This window comes from Melospiza georgiana, chromosome 9 (genome assembly GCF_028018845.1).
Source record: "Melospiza georgiana isolate bMelGeo1 chromosome 9, bMelGeo1.pri, whole genome shotgun sequence".
Taxonomy (NCBI): domain Eukaryota; kingdom Metazoa; phylum Chordata; class Aves; order Passeriformes; family Passerellidae; genus Melospiza; species Melospiza georgiana.
In genome coordinates this window covers 12,895,717-12,923,498 of record NC_080438.1, presented here as the reverse complement: position 1 = coordinate 12,923,498, position 27,782 = coordinate 12,895,717, and positions in this window count along the sequence as shown.

Genomic DNA, 27,782 nt, shown 5'->3' with positions numbered 1-27,782 from the left:
TAAGCCAAATGCACTAAAGAAGGAACTGTTGGAAATATGTTAGAGTTTTTAGATTTGCTACTGGTTTTCTAACTGGGAATTAATAATATCTTTTAAATTATTATGTCACTATTTGACTTCATTAGAAAATGCATGAGTTAGGTGAAAATTGATCTTGAATTACAAGCATTTGTTTAGAAAATGTTCTAAAACTGATGAGCTGTGAAACTTTCTGCACACTGTGTCATTTCCAAACCACTGCAAAACAAACTGTTATGCTGAATAGATTGTTCCAGATTTCACAGATTAAAAAGGCTGGGTGATGCTAATTCTGTTGTAGGCTGGACTGCCCCCTCTAAGTTTGTGCGTTGTGGAAATTAAAGTGTTGAAAATGGGAAGAAAATTAATTTAGAAAGATATTTGAACGGTCAGACCATGTTATGATGAAATGAAACCAAATTATGTGAGGGATTAAGGAATAGGCTTTTTGTACTGAAAGAGTTTTGGAATAGGTTTTGGAATTATTCCTCTTTTTCCTATTTTCTTTGCTGTGGTAGCTCACCATCTGTAGTTTTCCCAAATGGCTCCAACAGCAGGGTACAGAAAATATGCAACTCTCTCAATAAGAAGGTTACCTTTCTCCTCTGGGCCCAGTGAGTTAGCTCAGATCTCTTACAAATGCATGCTTTGCTAGAAACTCTGCTGGAATCACTATGGATTGAATAGTGACTGTGTTAGATTTGTCTTATTGTTTTGGAATTTTAAAATTTTTTAAAATTTAAACCAGTTGAAAATGAACCCTGCTGACAGCCAAACACAAAAACTAAAAGATAAAACAGTTATGGAGAAATTGGTCACATGGAAGGTCATATAAACAACCTCACCATCGGAACATTTGTGTTTATTAGACACATCTGCCAGAAGGAACTTTCTCTGAATTTTATTGGTTCTCTGGTTGCTGTAAAACAAGTGCCTTTATAGAGACCTCATTGATTCTGGAAGAGATTGATTCTCCTTGGGTTGATATGACTAGTGAGTTTTCTTCTTTTTTCCATTTGTACATGAGCACACTCTAAGCTGCATTCTAGAAGTCTTGTAGATAGGAAAATCACCTGTTGGATTTGTAATACACGTAGAGTAGTGGTGTAGAATGAGCTTAATGGAAACTTGTCCTGTTAGAAAGAGCCAGGTCCTTACATTTTCACTTTTTACTGAGAGCTGTGCTATCCTTTGAGCAAAATTCTTTCCACACAAGCACCAGGAGGGGTGGCAGTGGTAGGTGAGGGAGTGGGTAGGAATCCTAAATACTAATAGAGCTACTTCATTGTCATGGGGAAAGGATTTAGACAGACTGAGAGATATAGCAACCTAATTTGCTCATTGTTCACTAAAGATTAATTTTCTGCTTTCCCTGTAATGATACTATGATGGATAGAGCCCTGAAAACACCTTGACATTTGTTCGTCACCAGCTGTAGTTCTTGGGGTGAGTGACACGTTTCTGCCAACAGTGAGCTCCAACAGGGCAGCATCCCACTGATCTCAAGGAAGCTTCTGTCAAGTGCCCTGGGTCACTGACAAGAGCCCTGACCAGCCTTATGGGGCCTCCCACCCCAGGAGCAGGATTGAAGCTCAGCCCTGAGCAGCCAGTGTCTGTTTGAGCAGTGCTTCCAGCTGCTCCACCTTAAGCACAAATGTCCTTGCCCATGGACTCTGGCCCACACACGAGGTTCCTGCCTTGGTGGTGGAGCTGTCCTGTCCCTGTGGCTCTGTCTGGAAATCTCCAGGCTGTGTCTGAGCCATTGACCAGCGAGCCTGGCCTCAGGCTTGCCCCATCACCTTGAGCTCAGCTGATGGATGGAGATCCTGGTGAAAGTGGCTGCCAGCTCCAGGGCTGCCCTGCTCTGGGTCAGGGGCTGTGGGATGGGCCCTGCTGCCCCCCCAGCTCCCCTCTGCACCTTGTCTGGGCTCACACCTCTATCTTCAGACCTCAGATCTTCTTCTGCTTTGTTATATATAACTCCACATTTATTGGAAATCAAGATCTCAGAAAAATTGTTCTTAAACTCTTTTAAATTTAGGAACACAAGCATTTAGCATATATAAATTGCAGAAGACAGTTGCAGAATATTGATGACAAAGATAAAAGAATTTTTTTTACATTTTGAAACTGTAAAATGTTAGCAGTAAGGAGTTCTACATATCCAATAGCTTTAATGCCTATGCTCCTTCGGTAGCTCTGTTGGATTTAGGGTATTTTATTTCTCATATTGGTGCACTAAGTTTCTTCTAGTTTCTCCTAACCCTAGTATCAGTTTCTAATTCGATTTTTCAGAATACTTATGAGCCTGTATAGCTAAAAATAATAATGTATCCAAGTATAAATCAGATCACTAGAGGCTGAAATATGCCTTTATCCATCTAATCTCCTTGCTTCAATATCTGGAGAAGCATAAGGCAAAAATACCACTGCATGACTTTGTAAGTATAGTGCAAGCTACATTGAAGGTAATTTCACCTAAGCAAAGCAATCACAACAGAAATACAATTTGGCTATAAAAAAAGAGGGTATTTGGGTCAGGGATGTAATTTGGCTTGTTATAAAGATATTGAAAGTTGCATTACTTTAGTCAGGGAAGACATGACATGTTATTTATAACTAAAGAATGAAAGCAAGTTGTGTGTGCATAAATATATATTTCTTTTTAACAAGTGTACTTACTTTTATATGACTTTCTGCCAGAATTCAGGGTTATACTGAACAGGGCTGGAAATATAAACTAACTGGAGCTGAAAGAGTGCTTGTGAGAAGATGGACTCCACAAAATGCCAAGGGTCCTTGAGGACAATGGAGCAATGATAAAACTTGTGATTTGTTTTTGTAGCCTCTGCTGGTCTGGTGAGGTTTATTCATCCTAGACTTGCAGCTAAGATCAAAAGGAACCTTTAAAATATTGGCACAAGGAAGAGGAAGGATTGAGCAATTTGCCAGGGGTTGCCCCATGAGCCTTTCTGAAGGCTGATGAGAATGCAAAGATAAATGAGAATGACATCAAGTGAAGCAAACTGCCTTTGCCCATGGCTGAGATGGAGATAACTGGGTTGAATAAAAGCTACTGGTACTTTCAAGGAAAGGTTAAAGTTTAGGAAAGGGTCAGTGTGCAGAATATCAATAAATACCACAGAAACAAGGCTAAGTATAATTTGGGTTCAAGGCATAGTTGAACTAAAGTAGTAAAGCATCTTTGTGTCAGGATGATTTCCCTGTGTAGGGTTTTCAGTGATCACTCCATTATAATTTACTTGTACAACGAGTGTGCTTTCCTTCAGGGCACCTCCACCTGCTCCAGTGTGGGCTACTCTCTGAGCTCTGTGCCCTTCAGATGCCTGGAGGACCTTCTGGTCTTTCCCTCCTTCTCTGACCTTGGTGGTTGCAGGGCTTTTTCTTACACCTATTTTCTTGCTGCCTGGCAAGGTTTTCCACTTTCTCTGGAGCTCTGCAGTGCCCAGCTGTGGGGCTGCTGTGGAGCCAGATAGAATCAGCCCCAGGCTCCACTCACAGTGCCATCCCCACAGTGATCCAGGGTGTGTGACAGGACTCCCTGGAGCACAGGGACCTGCCCAGCCCACAGCTGGGGTCAGGGTCCTGTGGGAGCCCTGCTGCAGCTTCTGGCTGGGAATGTTGGCAGCTCCTTGGGGCTTAGTGAGCTAGGCTATGTTGCCCTGTGAAAGTCAGTGAAGTTCCAACTTTTGAGCAATAAAAATAAAGTCCTAAATGATCAGAAGCTGGGTCCTTCATGAAGAAAGGCTCATGATGCTGGGGTCCAGCATGGTCTTGGTTTTTTTCATTTGTTTTCCCCAGTTGCCATGGGTGAGAGTGTCAGTCATGGCCCTTGTTATTCTGGGAGACTCTGATCACCTGATCATCATTAGTCTCAATTGCTTGCAGCTGACTTCAATCACAGAAACAAATTGGGTGGGTATATAACAGCTGCAGGATGGTTTGGGCTTGTGAGAGGTGTTAATTGCTGGAGAGGTGGGGAGTCTGCAAGATGTTGAGAGAGCTTTGAGGACACTTGCTGTGAGTATGGAGCTGGTTTTAGTGACTTCTGGAGTTGTGGCTATGGTATCTGATTTTTAGTGCTTTATGAAGTTGTCTGATGTAACAGTAATGTTTCATGAAAGCATTTTTGGCGTATTATTTCTTGAGTATTTTTATGAAACCATAATTGGTTTCATTACAAATTAAGATTGTATTTTTGTGTTTGGTATGTGAGATACTTTGTATGATGTCTTCTTTATGAAAAGCTTGTATGTGTGCTTATTAGAATTTTGCCTTCAACTTTTTATGCTCCATTTATATTGTAATAAAAATTACTAAAGTTGAAAAGATAATGGGACTGCAGTATGGTGAGTTCTTGATGGACATTTTTCTCAAAACTAATGAAATTTTAAGTAAAACAAACTTATTTGTTTAGTATTATTTTTAAAGCGAATTTTAATATTTATTTGAGCATTTTTCTTAAGTGCTTCCACAGAATATTGGAACTAGTTTATGAAGTGTCAAGAAAAATGCTTTGAAATTTCTAAATATTATTTAGTATGCTTACATGGATTTTTTTTTTTTTTTGTGTTTGATAACTTCAGCTGGTTTTGGTAGGTCTGGCTGTTGAATCTGTTGAATACTTGAATCTATGCAAGTACACTAAAGTTTTTAGCATTTGTTCTTTAGTTTTATTGAATGGAATTACTACAATTTTTGTGGTTGTTTTGGGGCACACACCCAAACGTTTGAGTCAAGTTCAAGTTAAAATGCTGGAAGTTGGAAAGAAATGGTAGAGGAGTTCACAGTTCAGTAGTCAGTACAGGAATATGCCAGTGCTTGGAAAAAAATAAGGTGCAGAAAAAGGTTTCTGCTCTGCAAGCTGCTTTCAGCTTGGCCTGCTGCAGGGATGTGGGACAGCTGCGGCAGGGCACCAGAGCATGGCTGGAGGCACTGGAGGGCTCTGGGCAGTGCCAGGGGCTGGTGGGGGCAGGAGCTGGCTGGGGCCAGCTGCTCCCAGCACTGAGGGGCTGCAGCAAGCTGCTCCTGGAGAAGCACAGTCCCTGCCTGCAGCAGGGTCTCAAGCCAAGTGCTCTTTTTGCTCTGAGCTCCTTCTTGCTGTTATTTTCCACCGAGCCCTGGCTCAGAGGCAGGCACTCTGCAGTGAGCTGTTGAGCACTCAGGCTGCTGGCTCTGTGACTCTGCTGGGTCCTGCTGTGTCCCTTCACTGCCTTCCTGGCAGCTCAGAGCTCCCTTGCTGAGCTGTCTGGACCTCAGACATCGGGGCCATCTTCAGTCTCGTTATTCCTTTTCTCTCAGCTTCCCCTGCAGATCCTTGCACAGTTTTTGAAGCACTGAAAGGCAAAACACTGCATCATTCAATACAGTGTCCACAAGAGAACTGAAAGTAGCAGATGGTTGTTATTCTTTCCAATTTCCAGCACAGATTAAGAAAACAATCTTTTGAGTTACCACCCCTTTGGACTTTTTCCAGTATTGAAACTAAAGATTCTGGTTTTTAATACCTCTTCTCTTACAGCCTGTATTTGAAAGAAAATTTACCCCCTGTGTCTTTATATGGTGTGCATTTAATATGCCTGTGTATGCCTGTCCAGAAGAGCTTGGCTCTGGGAAGGGCAGCCGGGCTGGGGGGAGCTTGCTGAGTGTGAGAGGAAGGTGTAGGAAGGGCTCAGTTTGCATTAATGAGTTTGGCAACAGTGTAGGAATCTATTTTGAAGAACTCATTAATTTTTTTCTCTATATACTAAGGAAATCAGAGGGTTGGCTGTTTAGAAGTAAAAAAGAGCACAAAAAGATACAGAACAAAATACTTTACCAGACTAGTTCCCCTGAGGTACAGAAAAAGCACAGTGGTCTAGTCTAGAGCAAGTGGCAGGGCAGCTTTGCTTTGCAATGCCATCACCATTATATAACACTACTTCTTAAAATTCCATTTTATGTCTTGGGGAAATATGGTAGAATACAGTTCTACAAAAAATGGTTTGAACAGAAGAGACTAAGTGTCTGCCTCTTGTTCCTACCACATAAATACCTCTTTTTTTTTTTTTTTTCGTGAATTCTCATGTGAATGCAAATCACTGTTATATCATGCTCTCCCAAAATAGTCTCTTCTGTCTATTAATGCATTGTGCAACATGAAATACCCTGTTAGGATGCTGTGCAACACTCTTATTTAGCTGCTGTGATATGTGTTTCATATTGTTGAAAGGTGCAGTGCTGTGAAATGCTCCTCCCTAGCCCCAGTGTGCAGTGGAACCTGTCCCAGGATGTGCAAAATTCCTAGGTTTTAGGCTGCCTCTGGCTCTTGTGGTCATCTGAGAACGAGAGTAGCAGTTGAAGTTTTCCTCCCCACTCCATCAGTTTGAGTTCCTATCCTCATTGACCTGTGTTTTGTGGCTCTCACCTGAGAGAGGGCTCTCTCTGTGCCCTCTATTATTGACCAGCAGCTTCATTGTTGCCAGAAGTCTACCTATGTTGCTTTGATTTGTTCTTGGCTGTCTTAGAGGTGTCATTCTGCTCTTTGATCTGGAGGACCTTTTTGTGACCCTTTCAGCCACCCACTTAGCAGCAGCTTGCTATGGGCTCCTGTTGTGTTATTTTTCTGAAAGGATGCTTTTTTCAACCCCACAGGATAAAGAAGACTATTTCAGGCTGACTCCAGCTGAACCTGGGAGTGCTGGGACTGTGGCTACAAGCAATTGCAAATGGATTTTCCCTGCCTGCCTATGGAGCTTCCTCCATAGCTGTGGCTATGGAGCAGCAGCCAGCCTAGAGGTACCTGCACTCAGAGTCACTTGCAGTGGGATGTGGAGTACTACATGGTGGGAGCAGATGTGGGTCTAAACCACCACAGCTGATAGGTCATGGTAATTTTATAAGCAGGGAATTTAGTGCACTCCAAGAGGAGCTTGAGAGGCCATGTTGTGGCAGGTAATCTGCCTCAAGAGCTGTGTTCACACACAACTCAGTGGAATTACATTGAGATTTATGCCAGCCCTTTCCCCCCTTTGACCTCAGTGAGCTCTTTGAATCATACTTAAGTCAGCTGTGACATTAGAAAGTGCCCCTTTGTTTTTCTGTATTTCTGCAATTGGGCACAGTGTACAGAATGTGCTGCATGATTTAAGGAGATGTATTCTGGCTTTTGATGCTGCTTCAATGTAACCTGATGCTATTGGAGTAGTCCCAGGGGGATTGTGTTGGTGCTTGCATAATTTGCAGAGGAGGAAAAGCATGCAGATTTCTCCTGCCTTTCTCACAGAGGATATTGTGCTTGTTTGGGTTGTTCACATAAGGTAAAGTAAGCATTTTCTATGGAGATATTATTTGTGAAGTGATTAAAAAAAAATCTGTGGAACTTCTATATAGAGACTGATTTCTGTGAAGAAACAAAGTCCCCCATATAAGGAGTTCTTGTTGTCTAAAGCCAAGACACAAAACCAGCAGTGCCTTCAGTAAGTTCAGGGAAAACCAATAAGAGCAATTTAAGGATTTGCTCACAGCTGAGTGAGGGGGTGGCTGCTCTCACCGGTGTGTTGGCTCTTTCCAAGGCCATACTAATTTTCTAAACCTGAGGATTTTTGTTGCTTTGGCTATGTGACTATTGACTTAGTTTTTCATTCTCAACAGCAGGAGTTTTTTGTCATTGAAATAATTTTGTGGGGGAAGAGGAAAGCTCCAAGCAACTTTATTTCTAACATCCATTACACGCTCTTCAAAATGTTCCTGGCATTTCATGTAACCTGCAAACACCTTTGTTGGGTCGGTTGTTTCTGTGATCTCACCTCAAAGACAAACTTTTCTTGTGCTATGAAGTCATAAGTTTTAATTAAAGGGATACAAATATCTGAATAATATAGCATTCTACTCTGTGTAATCCTAAATCACTGGACAATTTCAAAACTATTATTTAAAGTTTTAGGGTGTTTTCCCAAATACTAAACAGGTCAAAAAGAAATGGAAAGCTGAAGAGAATGGCTGTGTTCTTAGTTACTGGTGTCCAGAGGTGTCTCAGTGTTTGGTTCACTAATGGCCTTTCTCTATATGTGGAAGAGTATGTCATTTATTCAGTACATATTTATTATGGCTGCCTATTGAGAACAGGACTGAAATACCATATCTCATGTTGTTGTGAATGAGAGGAAGAAAGCCTTTCAACACAAGGTTTGTTATTTATTAGAGAACAGAGCTGTACAAGTTATTTTATGAATTCTGATTAGGAAGGCATTTTTAGTTAATGTACTGCTTTCCAGCCAGTCCCAGATTCTGAAACCCTCTTGTAACACAGTGGTCACTAATGAATAAGTTTTTTAACAGGTAATTAGAGATAGTTGTGTGAAATAACTCAGAGTGCCTGGCTAAGTTTGTTTTCATTATGAATGGTCAGATAACTAGGGTAGGATTGGACTTCTAAATGCAGTTGTTAGTTTTCAGTGCCTTGGTACTTGAAGGTTCGGCTTCATGCAGTGTTGTCCTATCCTCTTCCACCCCAAACCCCTGTGTCACCTAGGGGTTTGGGGTGGAAGAGGATAGGACAACCTCTGATAGGTGAGTATCATCATTTTGATGAACTATATTAAAGATATATTGTTTAGGAACCCCTCTCAAAATTCATGTTGCAGTGAATTAGAAGCTATGGCTGGATATATGTGACATCATTTTCTATGCCTTCATGGAATGTGAGGAATAGAAATGGTATTCCTAAAAACATCTTCATTTCATGTCATATCTCAGACTTTGTTCACTGTGTGCCAGAAATATTTGGGCACACCTGAAAGCTCTTTAAGAATTCAGAGGGTGTTCTGATTTTCACAAGCCTCATGATCCAGCCTGTGTCTGTCACACTTTACTGTAGCAAATGGAAATTAAGAATACACTTATATTTAAAGAGATCTGGCTATTAGCTTTCTGCTAGTTTTCATTGAAAGCTGCACTGTTTTGTGACTTTTGAGAAGGGCTGTTTTGAGGTTGGGAAGGTGGTATTTAAACATGGTTATTCCTGTAGCAGTTTGATACCTTACGAAGTAAATAATGTGGAGCCTATGAACAGTAAATTTAAAAAACTTGACTGTCTCTGATTTCTTTTTTTAGTATCTCAGATGCACTTAGGATCCATTTACATGAGAAAATCTGCTACCTCTGTAAATCCGGTTTTTTAATGTGTCACCATTTCTGTAAGGAAAAGTACTTTGCTCTTAAAATTGAATTGGTGGGGTTTTTTTCCCCCCCCAGTAAATGATATCACTTATTACCTGTCTGGTGTTAGTTAATCAGCAGGCTTTGTCAATCACTGCTCCCTTCCTTCAGCTGTGGAAGTGTGTGTACATTGTCCATACAGCTGTTTCCAGCTGCCCTGGGGAAGGTGCAAGGCCACTGGCAGTGACTGTGTCCTTAGCTCAGGATGTGCAATTGTCATTGCTCCAGGGTCATCTGATAAACCAGAACTCTGAGAGGACAAGAGTGGGTCCAGAGGATTGAAGGTCAAGGTTTTCAAAGGCTTAGATGGGGTCTCTGCAGTGGTGACCTTGCTTGCAGGGGAGGCTGCAGAAAAGCTCACTGGCTTTAATGTTGGACCTGTCCAGGCCCCAGTGGGCAGCTGCTTCTACAGCAGCTGGATGTGGGAAGCAGCTTGAGGAGCCCTGACTCCTACAGCATGTTGGCTTGTAAAAGCAAATCATTGCATGTTCTGGGTACCACAGGCAGGAACACCATTAAAGAAGTGCTCTGAAATGGTTTGAATACAGCAATCACTTGTTCAAGTACTTTATATTTAGGTCTTAATGAGAAAATGACTTCATGTTAAATCACATAAATCCACTAAGTGAGAAAATTATAATTTTAGGATTATCTTTGGAATGGATGTCTATTTTGTCAATTGCAGAGATGGTACCTGAAGTTAAATGTGCTTTGGCAGGTGGTCATTCTTTAACTGTGGTATTTAAACTAGTTGAGTTGCTGTGTCTTGATTATGGCAGATATTACATTCTCATTAACAGCTGTAAGTTATGGATATACCCATGAAAATACCCATGTATTTCTCACTCAATAAGAATTTAACATATTTCTACTTGCCTCATGGGGTTGCTAAAGCCTTTTTGTGAAGAAGGACTGAATTAAGCTTTTTCTACAGCACTTTATATGGGAATGGATCTGTGTTCTGGAAGAAATTAATGGTGTTATCTCTGGAACCAAAGCATTTATTTTCTTGATTTAGATTCTCTTTTTATGTGAAGTCTGGCCTCTACTTTTCCATGTCAGTATGTGTCTTTAAACTGTTAATTACACTGACCTTTTGCTGGACAGATGGCTAAATAGATTGCAGCAGTTGTGAACGCTCCTGTACTGCCATGCAGTGTTCTCATTATGTTCATAAAGCCATCAGGTTATAGGGTGCTTTTTTTCAACCTAGTCCACATTGAGTCATTTCAGATGAACAATGTCACCATTGATGTGAAACAATTCCTGATCTTGCTGGAAATGCCTGCCTGTGGCATTTATTCTTTGTAGCATCCCTACAGGTGCTTTTGCCAATAAGTGATTGCTTCCATGTGACGGGAGAATGGCTGTCCTTGTAGTTAAGGGTAGTGACTACCAGCCCTTCTCTATAAACTCAAGATCATGAATCAGTGGCTCATGTTTCTATTTTATTTCCTTCTAATGTAATATTGCTACTGAAGGCTTCAGCATTTCAAAGGATTGTCCACCTTACACCTGCTGTACAAGTTTATTCTATGCACTAGCCTACTGATTACTTTCCTGCCTCACAATTTTATTTCATTGAGGGTGTGAGTTTAAAGTACTTCTGAGTTTTAGAATGCTTCACCAAGGGTTTACTTGTTTGCTACAAATCCTGCTAAGAGGCGTGTCTGACAGCCTACATCTTATGAAAGAGTTCAGAAATCTAGGCCTCCAACTAATGGCTGTGATGTACAGAATACAGTGGAACAGCTCAAATCTTTCCTTTTTGCCATGAAGTTATTTGTTTTGTAACGGATTTCTTAAAATCAATTGGGAGACAAAGTTTCATTCATGTAAAAGATACTCTAAATTTCATTTTGGAGTTTGAATAAAATGAAAACCTCAGGCTATTTGAAAGGAGAAGTTTTATGGAATTGTTTGTTTGGAATAATAAAGATGTATGACCAGGTTATAGGTACCAGATGCTAAGTTCAATTTGCTTTCTGTTGTAGCAGACCAGGGCTTTGATTTCAGATGTGCTCAACCTTGAGCATCGTTGCTATCCAAAGGAGAGAAGCTTTCTGGAATTGTGGCAGAATGCCAACAGGGCTCAGACATGCAGAAGGTGCAGAATTCTGTAGGCCATGCTCATGTGACTGCTGAAAGCTCTGCTGAGGTGTCTTGGGGCTAGAGGGGGAAGAGGCAGCTGGGGAGAACAGCAGGGCTGTGTCAGGCATTCAGCAGCACTGGGGGGAGGCAGCCCCACCTGGGCCAGGGCTGCTCCAGGACTGGGCTGGCAGTGGCCACCAACTCCTTGTGCCACCAGAACCCCTGCAGAGTGATGGCTTTGGCCAAGTTCACAAAATAATGGGTCAGAGGGCTTGGAGGCTCCAAACCTTATATAGAATCTCTATATTTAAAGATACTTGAATTTTACTACAGTTTATATTAAAGTTAGCTGGATGCAATTGCTGGATCAGGTTATATCAGCCTTGCCCAACACTGGCTGAAAATGATGGGACTTAAACAGTGATACAATAAGTGTCAGGGTTTGTAAGCTCAGTTTGGAATGATATGAAAAAGATTAAAATGTGTTTAACAATATACTGGTACTTTTCCCCCCCTGAAAATGTTGCCCTTATTGGCTATCAAATTAAACTGTAGTTGAAGAGAAGCCATTAGGTTTGTGTTCCCATCTTCAAATCTAATTTATTTTAATAAAGAGGAAATCAATGGAACATATGCTAATGATATTTTTAGGAATTATTTGCAATGAGCACATGTAATTGTTTGGGAATTGAAAGGAAAAAAAATCCCAAAAAGTCACAATAGCTCTTACTGTTTTCTTAGAGGAAAAAAGGAAAGGGGGGAAAAATGAAGCTCCTGTGGAGATAATTGAAGCTGAAACATTTCTTGTGCTCTTGAGATGAGCTGCAGAAAGCAAATTATGTGAAAAAAACAAAGGGGGAAATGTCATGTGTCAGCTCTCCTCATTTTCTTTTTGGCTGCATGCCCAGTCTCTAAAGTATTAAGCTTTGCCATGGCAACAATATCTGTGAGGTGTTTTCCATCCAGACTGTACTTCTGGCTGCAGGTTTAGGGAGCAGAGATTTGAAAACTGTTTGTCTGTAATCTTATACTTCACTAAACACGAGACTTTGGAAGAAGTGTGTATTTTGTGTGACCAGAAAGGTTAAAAAAGAAAAAAAAGGCTTTCAAAAAAGCAAATGGAATGAACTCTGCATTACAATTGCTTTACACTTTTTCCTATGGAAAATGCTACAGACATGCCATGCTTGGAAGGGCATGGGAACACGACCAAGCTGTGGGTTCACTGATAGTCCCTACTGAAGAGAAGCACAGCAAAGCATTGTTTAGAGCAACAGACTAAGGATCAAAAGGGTGACAGAAATTCAGGTAGAGAATGGCTGGTACTAAAGAATTTAAAGCTATTTAGGCACATGAGCTTTCTATGGATAGGACATTGCATGATCTTAACCTGGATTCTTGCCTTGAATCACTCCATAAAACCTGGGAAGACAAACTTTGGAGAGGCAAGGATATAGTTCCTGCCTGCCAATGAATTCATGCTGAAGCTGTAATAGTATAGATATATTCCTTTTTCCTGTTGTGTCGATTCACTGAGAAACAGCATTAGAAAGGAATTATTTCAGTATCAATTATCCTGAAATTTTGTAGAAACAAATACAAGATTCCTTAGTTTTCAATTTGTACAACAGTGTTTTGGTGACAAATCCAAAACACAGCACCACACCAGCTACTCTGTGGAAAATCAAGTGTACCCCTGACAAAACCAGTGCAGTCCTCTGCTCTCATTTCTCCCCGTCTCAGCAGTTGTGTAATGGCAATTATTCAAGGAAATATCTAGTGAGCTGAGTTAGGCAATGGAAGGATGAGAAAAAAGAAGTGTTCTTTTACCAAGAGAACCATCTCCTCATGTGGGTTGCAATACATTCTCACAAACAGTTTTATCTCTGTAAGTAAGGCAGAACTGGCTCATCAAGGTGCTGCTCATCAAGGCCAAGCCCAGCAAGAGTTTCTCAGATCACAGAGCAGCATGGAAGGGGGAAGGGATGCACCACCCCAAAAAGATAGAACTTTTTTGAGGAAGAAAATGTATTCAGTGTTTGCAGTGGGAGTATGATTGCATATTTTGTTCAAGAAATGCACGTTGGGTTTAAATAGCAATTATTTGTTAATTTTTATGCACATTTCCTTGGCAAAAAGGAAGTTATTTTCTATCTGAACTCAGAATACTGTACTTCAGTGTAACTGAGTGTTTCTACTTCTGCTTTAGCAGCTTTTTAATATAGACTATAGAAGCAAATATTCCTGTTAGTGCTGCTATTTATCTGAAGGACAGGTCTGTTTTAAGAGCTCTGGATATGGACATGAAAAATCTATGGAAAACGTGTCTCATTCTGAGCTGTCATGTGCCTAAAATGTACCCAAAAGTAATAATGCATTATGCCTCTTTGAGAACCTGTATTCTCAAGGGCAAAACAAACAATAAAGACTTGTTAATCACTTTGTGATTCACTGGAAAATGATGCTGTTTAGAAGCTAGGTATGCTGGTATGACTCATTAAATTAACAATTTATTCAAGCACAAAGCTATGTCATATGCTTTCTTTCTGAGAATCCATGAAAAAATGACATTATTTAGAGTAAAAATCATTATCTTTTGACATGATCAAAACTTCCTTAAAATATTCTTTATCTTGATTGGCATAGGTACTATTCTCATTTCTTGACTGAAATCTGCCAGCTGGGGGAGATTTTGACTTATTCATAGCCAAGCATTGGAATGGTTGATTTTTTGGAGGCAGATGTACTCTCCTATGCCCTGCTCTGTCTTGTTTCTGATATCCCCTCCTGAATCCTGTCAGACCATGTCACATTTCCTAGCCAAGGCTCCTCTCCTTTGGAAAAGAACCCAAGCATTTGAGCCAAAAGTTGATGGGAAATGACAGATGTACCTCAAACTTTACTGGTTTCTGACATAGAGAAAGCTTATCACTTGAGACCATGTAAATGCATTTTATTACCCTTGTAGAATCTCAAACATCTTTGTCACCCTATAAGCTGTTAGTGCTGAAGCAGTTTGTAGATGTGTTGGTGGGGATTAGGGCTTCAATATGATTAAGAAATACAATTTCAATGATGATGTATATAGTCTGTAGTTCAGACTGACCTGTCCAGGCAGCAGCTTCAAATCTAAGCTCAAGATCCTTCAGAACTGTAGCAGCATTAAAAAACTCACCCCTCCAAACCCACCATTTTTCTTACCTGTGTGTGCTTGTGTGCACTTAAAAAGTATAGTTCTACACAAAGTAATAAGAACAATGCTGCATGCTTAAAACTGTCTTCTTTCTTACATTTAGAGTTTTATTTTACTGATTCCTTTGCAAGTCTGAGCTAGTTCTCCCCTGAAGAATCAAAGGCATCTCTTCACAGCAATAAAGCAGAATATAATTGGTGTGGCCACAGCAGAACAAGACAGTATCAGAGCCAGGAAGCCTGGATTGATGGCAGAGCTCAGCCTGGGTGCAGTAGTGTGATATAAGGCTTTATGATGCTTCACTGCACCATATCTATGTCCTACTAGTGCTTCTGCTAGTTTACATATCTCCACATTGCCCTTCATTTTGTGATAGAGGCGTGCCTGGAAAAATATGATAGTCTGAGGTATTTTTTTGATTGCATATATTTCAGTCCATGATACAGATAGTTCTAGCAATGAGCACTGTAAAATTTTGTGTTTTGGTGTTGCTTCTCTTGGAGGGGAAAAAACTTTTTTGTCATTTTAATATATGAGCTTTTACTGATATTATAGCATTAGATGGGAGGGGAAAAGACTTTTTAAAAATAGTTACTCTGGAACTGAATGAAGGACGTGGAGAAGGCCAAATGTGAGTGGAAGCAATATTTTCTTTGAATGTGAGATCATTCTACTTCAGACACTTCTTTTTTTTTTTAACTTATGCAGTCAGAAGTTAGCCAATCAGGTCCATGCTAAAGTATGTAATTAAACAGTTTATTTTTCATAACTACTGAGGCAAATAAGAGCAGATGGTTCTCAGCACTTGAGAAGTTTAGGCTGTTTCCTTCAAGTCCTCAGTGCAAATGGAGGTGACTGGCTTTATAGCCTCCACTTGAAAATACTGATCTTGCCCATTAAATACTGTTTTTAATCTATTTGCAGAATATGGCCCACAAAAGATCTGAATTACCTTTCTGCAGGAGGGGTCTCAGTGTCAGTACCCTTTTATAGCTCTGTGCTGTTTCTCTGGCATTGTTTCCATTGAGGGTGGGGATGTTCCTCAGCCAGCACTCAGCAATCACAGGCAGCTGTTGAGCAAGCCCTCAGCAGGGAGAGCTCTCTCCAGTGCTCTGGGAGTGTCCCTTGTGTGGCACTCGGTTGGTGATGCTGAACTAGAGCAGGGTATCAGTGACATGAGGCTGGCACCTCTGGGAGAACAGCAAGAGGATGTGGGAAAGATTGGGCAAGGCAGGTTTCAGGGTGCTGGGGTGACTGATGAGGGAAACAAGGAGTTGGGGTAGTAGCTGCAATCAATTTCAAGGCAATCAGATTTATTATGTAGATTTTTTTTTTTTCTGCCAACAAAGAAGAAAAAAATATTAATCAGATGCTCTGGGTAATGTTCTAATGTTCCACCCTTGGTTCTGATGCATTTCCCATTTACTGTTAACATCCCTTCTGTGACGAGCCCAGTTTTGACTTGGAAGATTTCTCCCAATCTCTGTAGTGCTGCAGTGATTTCAGTTCCACATTGCTAAGGGCCCAGGGATTCAGGGAGGAGCAGGGGACAAAAATTCCCACCTTCTATTGCTTCTGGTGAAAAGATTTCTGAATCACATTGAAACTTGAAATAATTTTTTTAAGTTAAGCAGGAGGAAAGTGAATTTGATTCTAATGTATCCTGCAAATAGAAAGTCATGGGTATTTAATATTTCTTTGATATCTTATCTATCAGTACCTTGACACTTATTGATGTTGTCTAACATTTGTACCACATGTAAGGGATCACAAATATGATATTCCTGTATCCATTGCTGTATCAAGTGAGACAGAACAAGTTTGTTTTTTCTTGTGCAGCTATTTGAATATTTTTCTTTGTTTTTCCTGCAACAAATGAGAGATTGTAACAAAACCCTCCTAATATCTAGCATTTGCAATCAGCTCAACAATTCTTTTAAAAGAACTATTGAATCTTACTAGCAAAGTGATAGGAAGACATAGTAATGCCCAGGACTGTCCACAGAGGCAGCTCACCTCATAAATGCTTAGCACCATATACAATGTGTTTTATTAAGATGTCTGGTTTGCACAAAGTAGCCCAACAATAGTGACTTGCAGTTGTTCACTGCTTGTTAGTAAAGGAGGCCCCTGACCTCTAGTCATTCCTTTTTATATCCCTGAAGATTGCATTCCTCTCTTTATAACCATTTTATGCCTCTGGAATAATAAAAGGGCTGCACTTGGCTGTGATTGTCTGGAGAAGTGCTTTGGTCTGTTTTGGAAAAGGACAAGGGTCACTGTCTTAGTGTGAAAAATTGCCTCAGAGAAGTTCTTTATTTATGTTATGTTTTTTTTAATGACTTGCATTTTCAGGGAAGTGTATCAATTTCCTCCTTGTCTGTTTACTCTTTTCACCTCAAGAAAGAATACAAAATTCAGGTTTGAGCCTGGATGGCTTCCGAATTGTCGTCTCAAGCTTGTGCTGTTAACTAACGTGCTGGTTAGGATGGATCTCCAGTAAGATTGTGACTGGCGCACATTATCTGGGCCATGATGGGGATTTTGCTTCAGTTCTGGCTTCTGCTCAGTAGTTGCATTCTATCATTTTCTACATGCTCCATATTCCTTCAAGCTAATAAAGCATCTCTTTGCTATGCATGACCTGCTCTGTGGTGTGACTGACTGATAACTGCAGCATTTGAAACCTGGCTCTACATTATTAGACCTGCTGCCAGGTCCTGGTTATTTGTCAGAAGTATTTCTTGCCACTGGAACTTCAGCAAGATGGAAAGTAATTTTATAGGGTCACTGCAAACCTGTGGGATGTAAAGTGCTGGGATCCATCACAGCCAAGGCATTACCTGCCAGACTTATGGATGTGGAGATATGTGTTCCTAAGAAACCCCCCACAAAAAATGCATTCCCCATGGTACTGTGTCATTCAGTCTATCAAATATGAAAGCACTTCAGCTTTACTCTTTGCTATAAAGACATTTATCTAGCTGCTGAGAGACTTTTCTCCAAATATAGATATACCTTAATGTGAGGCAGGTGAGCTGTAGTTTGGGGAATATGGGATGGCTGTATTCCTGTCTTTGATGGAAGGGTATTATTGCTTCTCATGGGAGCCAGGCCCATTTTGTGCTTTAAGGAATAAATATCTTCAAAGGCGTCCTTATACAGCTTTAAGACAAAAAATGGACTTGGTAAATCTGATTCAGTAGTGCCTGTTAGAAGATCTAAACAAGGTTAGAAAAAGCATTTTTCCCATACCAGTGTGCCTTAAGCCCAAAAGAAGCCCACTGAAGAAAACACCTCTTTCCTCTGACCTCATTCTGCCTCTGCTGAGATCTCCAGAGCCTGGGTTCACTGAAATATGAAAGCAAGGAAATGTCTGGCAGTGTGTTCTGTACAAGGAAGTCCATCTATCTTTTCCAGTCTGAAGTAGGTTCCAACAAATTTGTTACCAGATTATCGAAGTGTTTCCTGCACATGCCAAAGGCAAAGACCTTTAGGGTGTATGGGATGTAATGTACTCATAAGCAGTACTCACATCATTCTACTAGGGACTGCCTGGAACATCTAATACCAAAGTAAAAATACAAAGTGGAACAGAATTCTGTGAATGTGAAGGACTGTTGCAGAGGCAGGCATAAATTGCCTGAGATTTCTGTGCTCTAACCCAAATATCAGATTTGCCTTGCTGTTCTGGATGGTGTGTTCTTGAACAGAATGGATGGAGAATAACACACTGACAATAAAATAATTCAGTATTATTTTCCCTGTAAGTGTAGGTAATTTTCTAAGATGTTAGTGTCAAAGACTGAGATTCAAAAGCATGGATAATTTGACTTTTGACTGTCCATTATCACACATATGAAATTGATTTTATTTTCTGGGGTGCCAAGTGCAGAGATAAATATTTTTATTTTTGTAATTTGCAATGTGTGATGGATTTTGAAACCCCAGCCAATATTCATCTCATTTTGCTGCAAGAACCATTTTCATGTTAAAATGGTACTCCAGTTCATGCTATTTTTCATTATAAGCTCTTTGAATCCTAAAAGTTGCAGTGCAAAATAATTATAGTAATTTGAGGATTCTTAGTATGTGACACAATGGCTTTCTGAATTGCCTCATGGTGGCTGGGAAAATGAAATGAATAATGTATCAACTTGAAAAACATCTTATAGAATATGTCTGACCATGAAAGGGAAAGTAGGGAATAAGCCTTGCTTCTCTTTGGACAATAATGTCTATTGTTTTCTCTTCAGTGAGGAGTAATCAGTTTGTAGTCAGCTGCTAGGTGGCAGATGTTGTAAAAACACAGAACAAAGGCAGAATCCCTGTCCCAGAGACTTTATAATCTGTGTACAAACAGGCAGCAGATGTGTGACACCAGCACAATGAGAAGAGAAGGGTCAGCACTGGCAGAATCAGAGCTGACTCTGGGTTGTTCAGGTTTAGATGCCATTCTGGTGAATTGCTGTTTGGGAAGATTTGGAAGAATATAAGGGGTTGTTCTGAAGAATCCTAATTTACTGGTTACTTATGCTGCAAAAACCTTATTAGCAATTCAAAGCAGAATTCAAGCACAGGTTTGGTTTGATCTCTTTGGTGATTTGAGGCTGAGCTTTATGGAATGACCTAGAAGATTAACCATCAGTGTCTCAATGCTAGCAATAATTTAGATAAGACTGACTAATAATGACATAATTTGCAATTCTTACCTGCAGCTGTTTATGGTTTGTATTTCTGAACTCTGTGGTCACATCTTATTGTGTGTCATGCAAAGTTTGTGTTTCTGAGTTAATATACAAAATCTAGTCAATACATAATGGGGTTAAGGAATATTACATCATGTTCAGTTATTCTGTTATTGTGGCCAAAATATATAGTTAATTACTTATTATTACATACTGTTTGTGCTGAAATTCTTTGACTCATTTTCTGAAGATCCCCTTTTCTGTCCTGTCACACTTCCTCCTTTCTCTTGCCATTAGACCTCCTTTCCATCCCTTGCTGAAATGAATTCAGTTTCCCTGTAAGCTGTGGCCATGCCTTACGTTTTTACTCAGTTATTAGAGTAGCCACAACATTTATTGTCCCTTATAGCTAGAAAGTCAGTATTTGTGACATACCTTTAATAGCACATAAACATATGCTTTCTGAAACAGCTGCACAATTTGCTGATAATGCCTTTCAGTACTAATAGGACCTTTTAGCTTTGGATTTTCCTACTAACAGATGAAAAATCTGTAAAAAGCAAGCTGTAAGAGGAAATACAGAGCTGGTAAACCTTTTTAAGCCCACATTTACACACACTTTTAGCCTGTGTGGGAGAGGCTTTTGTATTCTCTCTTTGCTTACCTCTGTATATTTATGTTGGCACTTGGAAAACTAAGTTCCCACTCAATTCAGTGCCAGGGCTTTAAATGTGTTTGCAGTTTTGCACACAATTGGATGTATTTGTATCTGACATGAAATTAAATTACTTTTAGTGAGAGCAACAGCTGAAGCAGATTGCTACCATGTTGTAATTACTGAGAAGTTCTTAGTTTTTGTTTTTAATAGTCAAAACTTATGGAGCATGCCTGGATTGTACCAGCCCCTTGTCCATAAACTAAGACAGAAATCACATTATTGCTTTAAGGATTTTCTTCTATGTATCCTCATCACTTTTATTCTGTGTGGATGCATTTTATAATGCATTTTCAGTGGTATATGATATTTGTATTCCAGGCAGTACTTGCACTGCACTCAGATCTTGTGCTGCTGCTGGGGATACTGCAGAGGAGTTGCTGGGGCACCGGGATGTTAGAAAGCCTGGCTGGGGACATGACAGGAGAAAAAGCTGCAGTCAAGGGAGTTTTGGTTCTGAGGTATTGTTGGAGAGAGCAGCGAACAGGGTCTTAGGAGAGCTGGGCTTCTGATGTGCAAAATAAATAAGGAAAGCAACTGGGAAAATGAAATTGAGAATCTCAGCTGGGAGACATGTCTTACTTCAGTTTTCCCAGCTCCCTCTCCCAGCAGCAGTGCTGCCTAAAGAAGTGGGATGTGGTTCTGAGGGTGGGAGGAGAAGAGTGTGATGTGAAGACAAGAGGCAGCTTACTAATGTGGAAGAAGCTGTCAAGCTTCATAAATTTAAATATCTGCTCCTAGTTCTGGTTAACCTTCTACACATACATAGTGTCTGCTTTGGGAATCTCATGTGCTGGAAATACATAAATGCTTTGGGAATCTCATGTGCTGGAAATACATAAATACTTTGGGAATCTCATGTGCTGGAAATACATAAACATAATATCTTCTAGAAGAGTTCTTTTCTCACAGAAACTGTCACTCATTGCCTCTTTATGCTTGATGTTATTCAAATTGAATGCAGTGCTACAGTTTCTTTGGAAGTTTCTATTCAGGAGAAGAGATCCTGGGAATGCTGGGTTACATTCATGTGACCGGCAGAGGGCCTGATTTGTATTCCAAAATGGAAGAAATTATAAACTGTACTTATTTGGGGGGAACCCTCCATCCCCTCAAATCCTCTTTTGAAAGTAGTGATATTAATTCTTCCAGGGAACAAAAAAAATCAGCATTCAACAACTTTATTCAGCAAGACTTGATTTACCAACTTTGCCTTCTATAGTTTGAAATCCCACCGGTAAAATTGTTCAGTACGTGTTTGTGGCCCACTGGTTTAATAGGGCACCAAGAATTCCTGCTTTCCTTGAAAGATCTTTAACAGGTATTGGGAAAATGTTGCTAACCTTGGCATAGGATGATCTGCATTTCTGTGTGTAGAGCTGTAGTGTGATGATAGGTGGTTATTCTGAATGCTTTCAAAATGGAAGTGAGTTATTATGAGAACTGTACCCCTTGTCATTCTTAAGCAGCTAAGAATGAGGCTTTACTTTGCAGTGCTGTCAACTTCATCATTAGTGCGCTGTGTAGGGTTTGTGGTTATGTTTTGATTGGTCTATTTTAAGTTTTTGTTTTCATTATTTTGAACTGATGTTTTTGAATTTGAATATAGGAGCTTCTGTAGGACTGATTTCTATCAGTGGCACTTCTGCACCCAAATACCTTTTAAAAGCTGTGATCCAGGTACTTTTATGTTTCTTTGTTTTTGAATGCCTTTACAAATCAGGTTTTAAATGCCTACTTAGCTCTGTTCCGCTCCCATTCTGAAGTGCGGAAGCACAGGAAACTCCTGGAGTGTGTTCTCAGGGAGATTGTTGTGGCTGTCTCATCAGAGATGCCCTCGAGCCCTCTTAAAATCTACTGAAGTCGATGGAAAGAATCTCTTTAACCTTGTAAGCTTTTTATTTAGCCCATGAGCTTGTCAGACCTGTAGCTGTCACTTTATTTTTTATTTGTACAGTTTTGGGCACCACGAGACCATTCTTCATTGATCTCTGGGCACTGTCACAGCAATATGCAGTTACCTTAAGCATATTTTAAGTGTTTAATTCATTATTTATCATCTCTCATTACAGTTGTGGTACTTACTTGGCTAATACTTGAGTGCTAACAATTTAGAGAGAGATGGGCAGTGGGGAAGTTCAGGTTTCTGTTTCCACTCTGGTGAGCCCTAGGTTCTAGAATGCCTTCTTGAGGTTTTGAGGTTGCAGTTTTGGAAATCCATGAAACCACAGTATCTTTTTTACTATGGGCTGGAATTAAAGCAGACTGTGTAACATGTCATTTAAGTAGCAGTGGAATGGCCATTGGTTCTAAGAAAGGGATGGATGTTGTGGGCATCTCCTGGAAGCAGATGTGGGTGAGGCTCCTGACCTCAGTGCAGCAGTGTCTGGAGCAGTGAGTGCTTGGCCATGGCTCCTGAGCACTGCTGCACAATCTGAACTGCTCTAGGGAATATTGTCTGTGCTGGGAACAGTGTGCTGCAGTGAAGGGATTGGGATTGAGGAAGCTGCTGTCATGCTGCTGCCCTGTCACAGAAACAAAATGCTTCACCTTGGCCTTTCTAAGGACAGATGCTCCTTTCCTCACAGACAACAGGAAGAGTGGGCTTGAGCAAATGATTCACAGAAACTCCTGAATTCCCTCATGTTCTGGTGATTTCTGGCACTGGTGTATGCTGGTCAGGGTGTTGGAGGGAATGTGAAAAGAATGTAAAAAACTCCTGTGGGGAAAGCTAAGTTTTGTGCCCATGCCCCTGTAAGTTTTGGCAGCTTGTAGAGAAGATCAGTGTGTGTTATGCTGTGCAGTAGGATAGGGAGAGAAGGCTGAAAATCTAAGAAAAGGAAGCATATAAGGCATGACCTCCAACAGTTGAATATGCATAAATGTACAGACTGCTCTGGAAGCAAGAGGTCAGACTCCAAATGCTTAGTGTGTTCTTGGGCTATGTGCTAAAACAGCTGTGCACCAAGCTGACCTGACATGCCAGACTGTGGTTGAGGCTTTGTTGTGCTGGCAGGCAGTAAAGGCCCTTTCACTGGCTCAGCTGCCTCCTGGCAGTGGGATCTGGCTGAGAAGTCAATAAGGATTCATCCATTCACGGTCCAAATCTCCCATGGATTCAGGGCTAGGCCTTCCCCATAAGCAGGTAGGACTGTCTGGATGAATTTTTGGCTCTCAGACCTTGTATGTTTCATTTAGGCCATTGTGAGCATCCAGAACATTCAGCATCCACTGTACTGAACCACACGTGTCTAAGCAGGTAATGCAAGATGTTTGTACTGCAATTCTGCAGTACTCAGCATCCATTTGTAACTTGAGTCTGACACCATCCCCTGTTATGCATAATAAGGATGTTTCCATAATAACTTGAAACTATGCTCAAAGTGCTGGGGAAACCTTAACAAATACCTCCAAATAACACTTTATTCAGCAAAGGAAAAGAGAAGCTGAAACAGTTCCTCAAGTCTCCCAAGAAAGCGGTAATACACTTTTAAATATTTGGAATTTCATGGCCCTTGGGGTCTCCTATCAGTGTTTTTTGGGGCACCAGAGTTGGCAAGAGGGTTAAAGAACTTAAAGTCCACACTCAAATAGCTATACTGCTTCTAATATGAGGTCTGCTTTTTTTGGGTCCAATTTACTATCCTGCTTGTGTTGTGATGATACCAGGCAAGTAATAGCTCATTTCATGTGCTGATCATTACATTTCTGCGTATTTTTCTCTCTGCAGTTTCTGCATTAATGTTTACATTTAACTTCTGTAAATGAGCTTAGGCACAGGGACTGAGCTTGAAACATACTGCTCTCTGTTAACTGGGCTGAAACAGACACAGTATTGAAGGGCAGCTATCCTTAGACTGACTAAATAGACAGCTGTATTAAAAGTAGTGTTAGATTTTTCTGCTTATCTCAGAACATAGAAATTGCGTGAAATTAACTTTTGATATTTGCTTCTCCCTTTATTTATGAACACCTGGTCACAACTATAGTAGGGGTAAGGTTACCACATTCTGCCTTCTATTATGTTCACCCAGCTTCTGCAGGGGCAAGAGAGTTCAAAGGTTTTACATAAAACTGAGTGGTAAAAAAAGTCTGAAAATAGCCCTACTTTTGAAACAGTAGCAAGACAATATTGGTGGATCTGGTAGATAAAAGCATGCATAAAACCCCACTGCTGTGCCCACAGCTTTTCTCCCAGCTATAAAATTCCCTGAACCCCAGCAGGTGGCAGTGAGCAACAGTCTGAAATTTGAATGCTGCAAAAAGGAAGAATAATTTCCACCACTGAAAATTAAAAGATACTGGGTTCATTTTGGGCCTAAATGACACAGATGTGGCAGGTACCTGCAAGCATCTAAACAAATGAAACACATTTTTCACAGACTGGTACCTTCTAAGGCAGTCCTCGAAGGTGACATTTTCCTGCTCCCTGCATTGCCTCTATTTTCTCCCTGGGTGGGTGCTACAGCTTTATGCAGTGATGCAGTGCTGTGGAGGCAAGCATTGTTGGCTTTACTGCATAGAAAACAATTCACTCTGTTAGATTAATAGAAATGCAGAGTGTGTTTTGAATAGCTCATTTTACATCTAGGCCTTTTTTCATGGAAGGCATAATGAATTGGATTGGGATAGGCAATTTAATTTTTTACAGCTGTCAGCCAGTGAGCACTGCTGCACTTGATTTGTTTTGGTGCCTCTTGCAGGTTGCTGCCAGGGTGGTTGTCATTACACTTCATTTTGTGAACTACTCAGGTGGGGCAAACACAGAAAGGAAAAGGTTACTGGGCAGGAGGGGAGCAGAGCTTCATTTTCTATAGCTGTGAGGAAAGCACTAGGAGAAAAAAGTTATGTTCTGGTTAAGCCCTTTTGTGCTGACGTATACATTGATCCTTTGTTTAATTAGATGACATTAGTGGTTCAATCAAGACCTAAAAGCATCCTATTGTTCCCTGGTATAGTTTACCTTGCTCTGTAGGAAGGAAATAAATACTTTCTGTAATGAGCAAAACAGAACTGAAAGCCAGATTTAGTGACAGATTTTGTTATTAATTTATTTCCTTACCACTCTAAATATAAAGATTTAGGTCTTGGGTGCTACTGACAATAATTACATTTGTGAGTGTGGAGGTTCATTTTCTGCTTCTGCTCTTCTCCAGCTAGGGTATCTTGTCTTCCACTGAGGGATATTTTTGTGTTTGAGGTGTCCTGAAAGGTCACTGATTTTTAAGGATCCACACAAACTCCATGTGTCATACATTGCAAGAGACTGCAAGGTGAGACAAACTGTCTTACATCTTGCAGATGTAGAGAGCTGTGGCCCCCTTGCCTCATTGCAGTTGGATTAACTTGTCCTGCAGAAAAAGGACTTCCTGAAAGTCAGTGTGGATGTGCTCATTAGCCCCTGCTATAAGAGGAGCCTACACCTTTTCTTGGCTGGAGTTGCAGTATGCTTCAGCTACACTTGTCCTGGAAGGAGCATGGCTTGGCTTCAGGGGATAAAGGTGAGGTCTAAAAGGTGAAGGAACATTCTTCCTTGCCTTCAGTCAAACTCTGGGGAGAAATGGTGAATGAGAGGTGCTTGGCTTCTGCTGTGTGTTGGGTGGTGAAGGGAAACTGCTGCACAGTGGTGCTGTTGGGAGTGAAATGATGTCCAGGAAACCACATCAACAGAAGGTGGCAACCATGGCTGGAGCCCTTTTCGTGGGATGGTGAGGTGTGACCGAACTGTATTGGCACAGTGCAAAACTCCCTGAAGTGAAGGGGTTCTTAACTTATCTCTCTGGGGATTAGAAGAGATTTTTGTAGCTACATGTGTAGTCCTTCTTGTAGAAAAGGAAACTTTTAGATGTGATTTTTCTGGATTAAATAGAAGTAGAAAAAAATCCTGTGGCTGGAAAAAGAGGGGACTTAAAGTAAGCCCTTGCACTTTGGCATGCTCATAGCATTTTCAATATTCCAGTTTTACTAATTTTCTCATTTGTATATGTAAAAATGACAAAAGATGCAAAGGGTAAATCACTCAAAATAAAACAAAAACCTTCTGGATTTGTTTGAATAAAATCTTTCAGATTGAGCAAAAAGAAATGTAGAGAGGTTGAAGTTTGATTTGAGATAGCATGCGTTGGTTCAGTTACTTAGTTATTGTCATGGAAAGAAATAAATATAAAATAAAAGAAATGCCTAATCAAAGAGCTTAACTTGCTGTGTAGCAGTGCATTTGTTATAATCAGGTTGGTTTGTTGTTGAGAAAGGCATCACTCCTGTGTAGTGTGTCAATATGGGCAATGTATTTATTGGCATCCTAAGGAGCTGATTATGAATGTCAGGGAAGGGCAACCCTGCTGCTTCCAAATGTAAATCCAGCAGTTGGTCCTAAGTGTGTAACCAGAGCTGGACAGGTGTGGGAGGACCTATATACCAGAAGTCCTACTCTTAAGACTAAGAAGTAGTCCAGTAGTGCCAGAAGTTCAGTTTTTCTATAGGTATACACACCTTTCCTGCCATAACTGAGTGCCAGTGCCCTGGAGAAAAGTAAAAACCTCCGTTTTCAACTCCTCTTAAAATTCTAGTTATACACTGAGAGCAGTGAGAGCCCTTCACTCCCCTGGAGTGAGCCATGAGAATCCCTGCATTTGAGATGAATTCAGTTTCATATCATGGTATGAGAAATAAAAGCACCTCAGCTCTAACTCCAGATGCTGCTTTTTCAGTTTCTGGAGAGGTGGCTGCTCAGTGACCTCTCCTGCCATTGCCAGTGCATCCTTCCTGAGTGATGGATTGAAAGGTGCACTTTGCAGCTCCACATGTCAAAACAAATGAAGCAGCTCCAGTCTTTGAATACAGCAGCCAGTCTGAATGAAAAGGGAAAAGTGAATTATAAAAGATGACTTATGCCACTAAGGTCGTCATGGTGAACAGAGCGGAATGTTCTTTTCATAAAATGGAATGCTGTAAGAAGGACAATGAAGAGCCCAGCTCCTGTGCTATACCTGTGTGAAATGAATGTATCACTGTATGTGTGCTCAGTGCAAAACAGAATCTGGACTGAGTTACACTGGGATGAACTGATTTATGGGACCTTCAAATACACTTAGTTGATCTGTGTTTAAAATTTTTATTGGATTCAAACTTTTGGATGTTGTGGAGAGGGCAGGCTTTATCACCAAGTTGCTATGGTTTAAAAAATCCGCTTTGAAACACACACCCTGACATTTTGTTAGGTGTGAGCTCCCATGCATGTGTTCCCACTGCAGTAAGCTGGAATCTTTTCCATGAATTTACTGTCAGTTTCACACAACTGTCTTTTGGGAGCTGGTGAGATTATACAGGTGGTGTTTTGGACTTTTGAAAAAGTGAAAGAGTGCACTCTAACCTAGCTGATCAGTGAAGTGGCATGTGAGGAGACTGTGAGGTGATGAATCCTAAATACAGGGAAAATAATAGAGCTGTGCAGGAAGTAGATAGTATTTTTGACATGCTGTATATCTTAAAAGAAAACAACACATTTTAAAAATTTGTAATTAAAAATGTTTTACATGTCTTTCAGATGGATTCAAAGCTTGAATTTTCAGAAATATTAGACAATTATTTCTTTGTAAGTTTAAGAACATGTTTTTTATGCGGCAGATTTTATAAAAGCAGTTTCTAAGTGCTGCCTAACACTGTTGAAAAGGTCAGTTTTAATTTTCTTCTAGAACTAAATTAAGAAAAAAATTTTTAAGAGATACTTTGATGTATTACTAATTCTGTCTTGCTTTTGTCGAATTTTAGCTAGATGTTTGACTCACAGTAGACAATAAATGGACACCTTTCATCTTTCTATGGGGCAGAGGGCTCATAAATTTGGGTCTACTTTGTT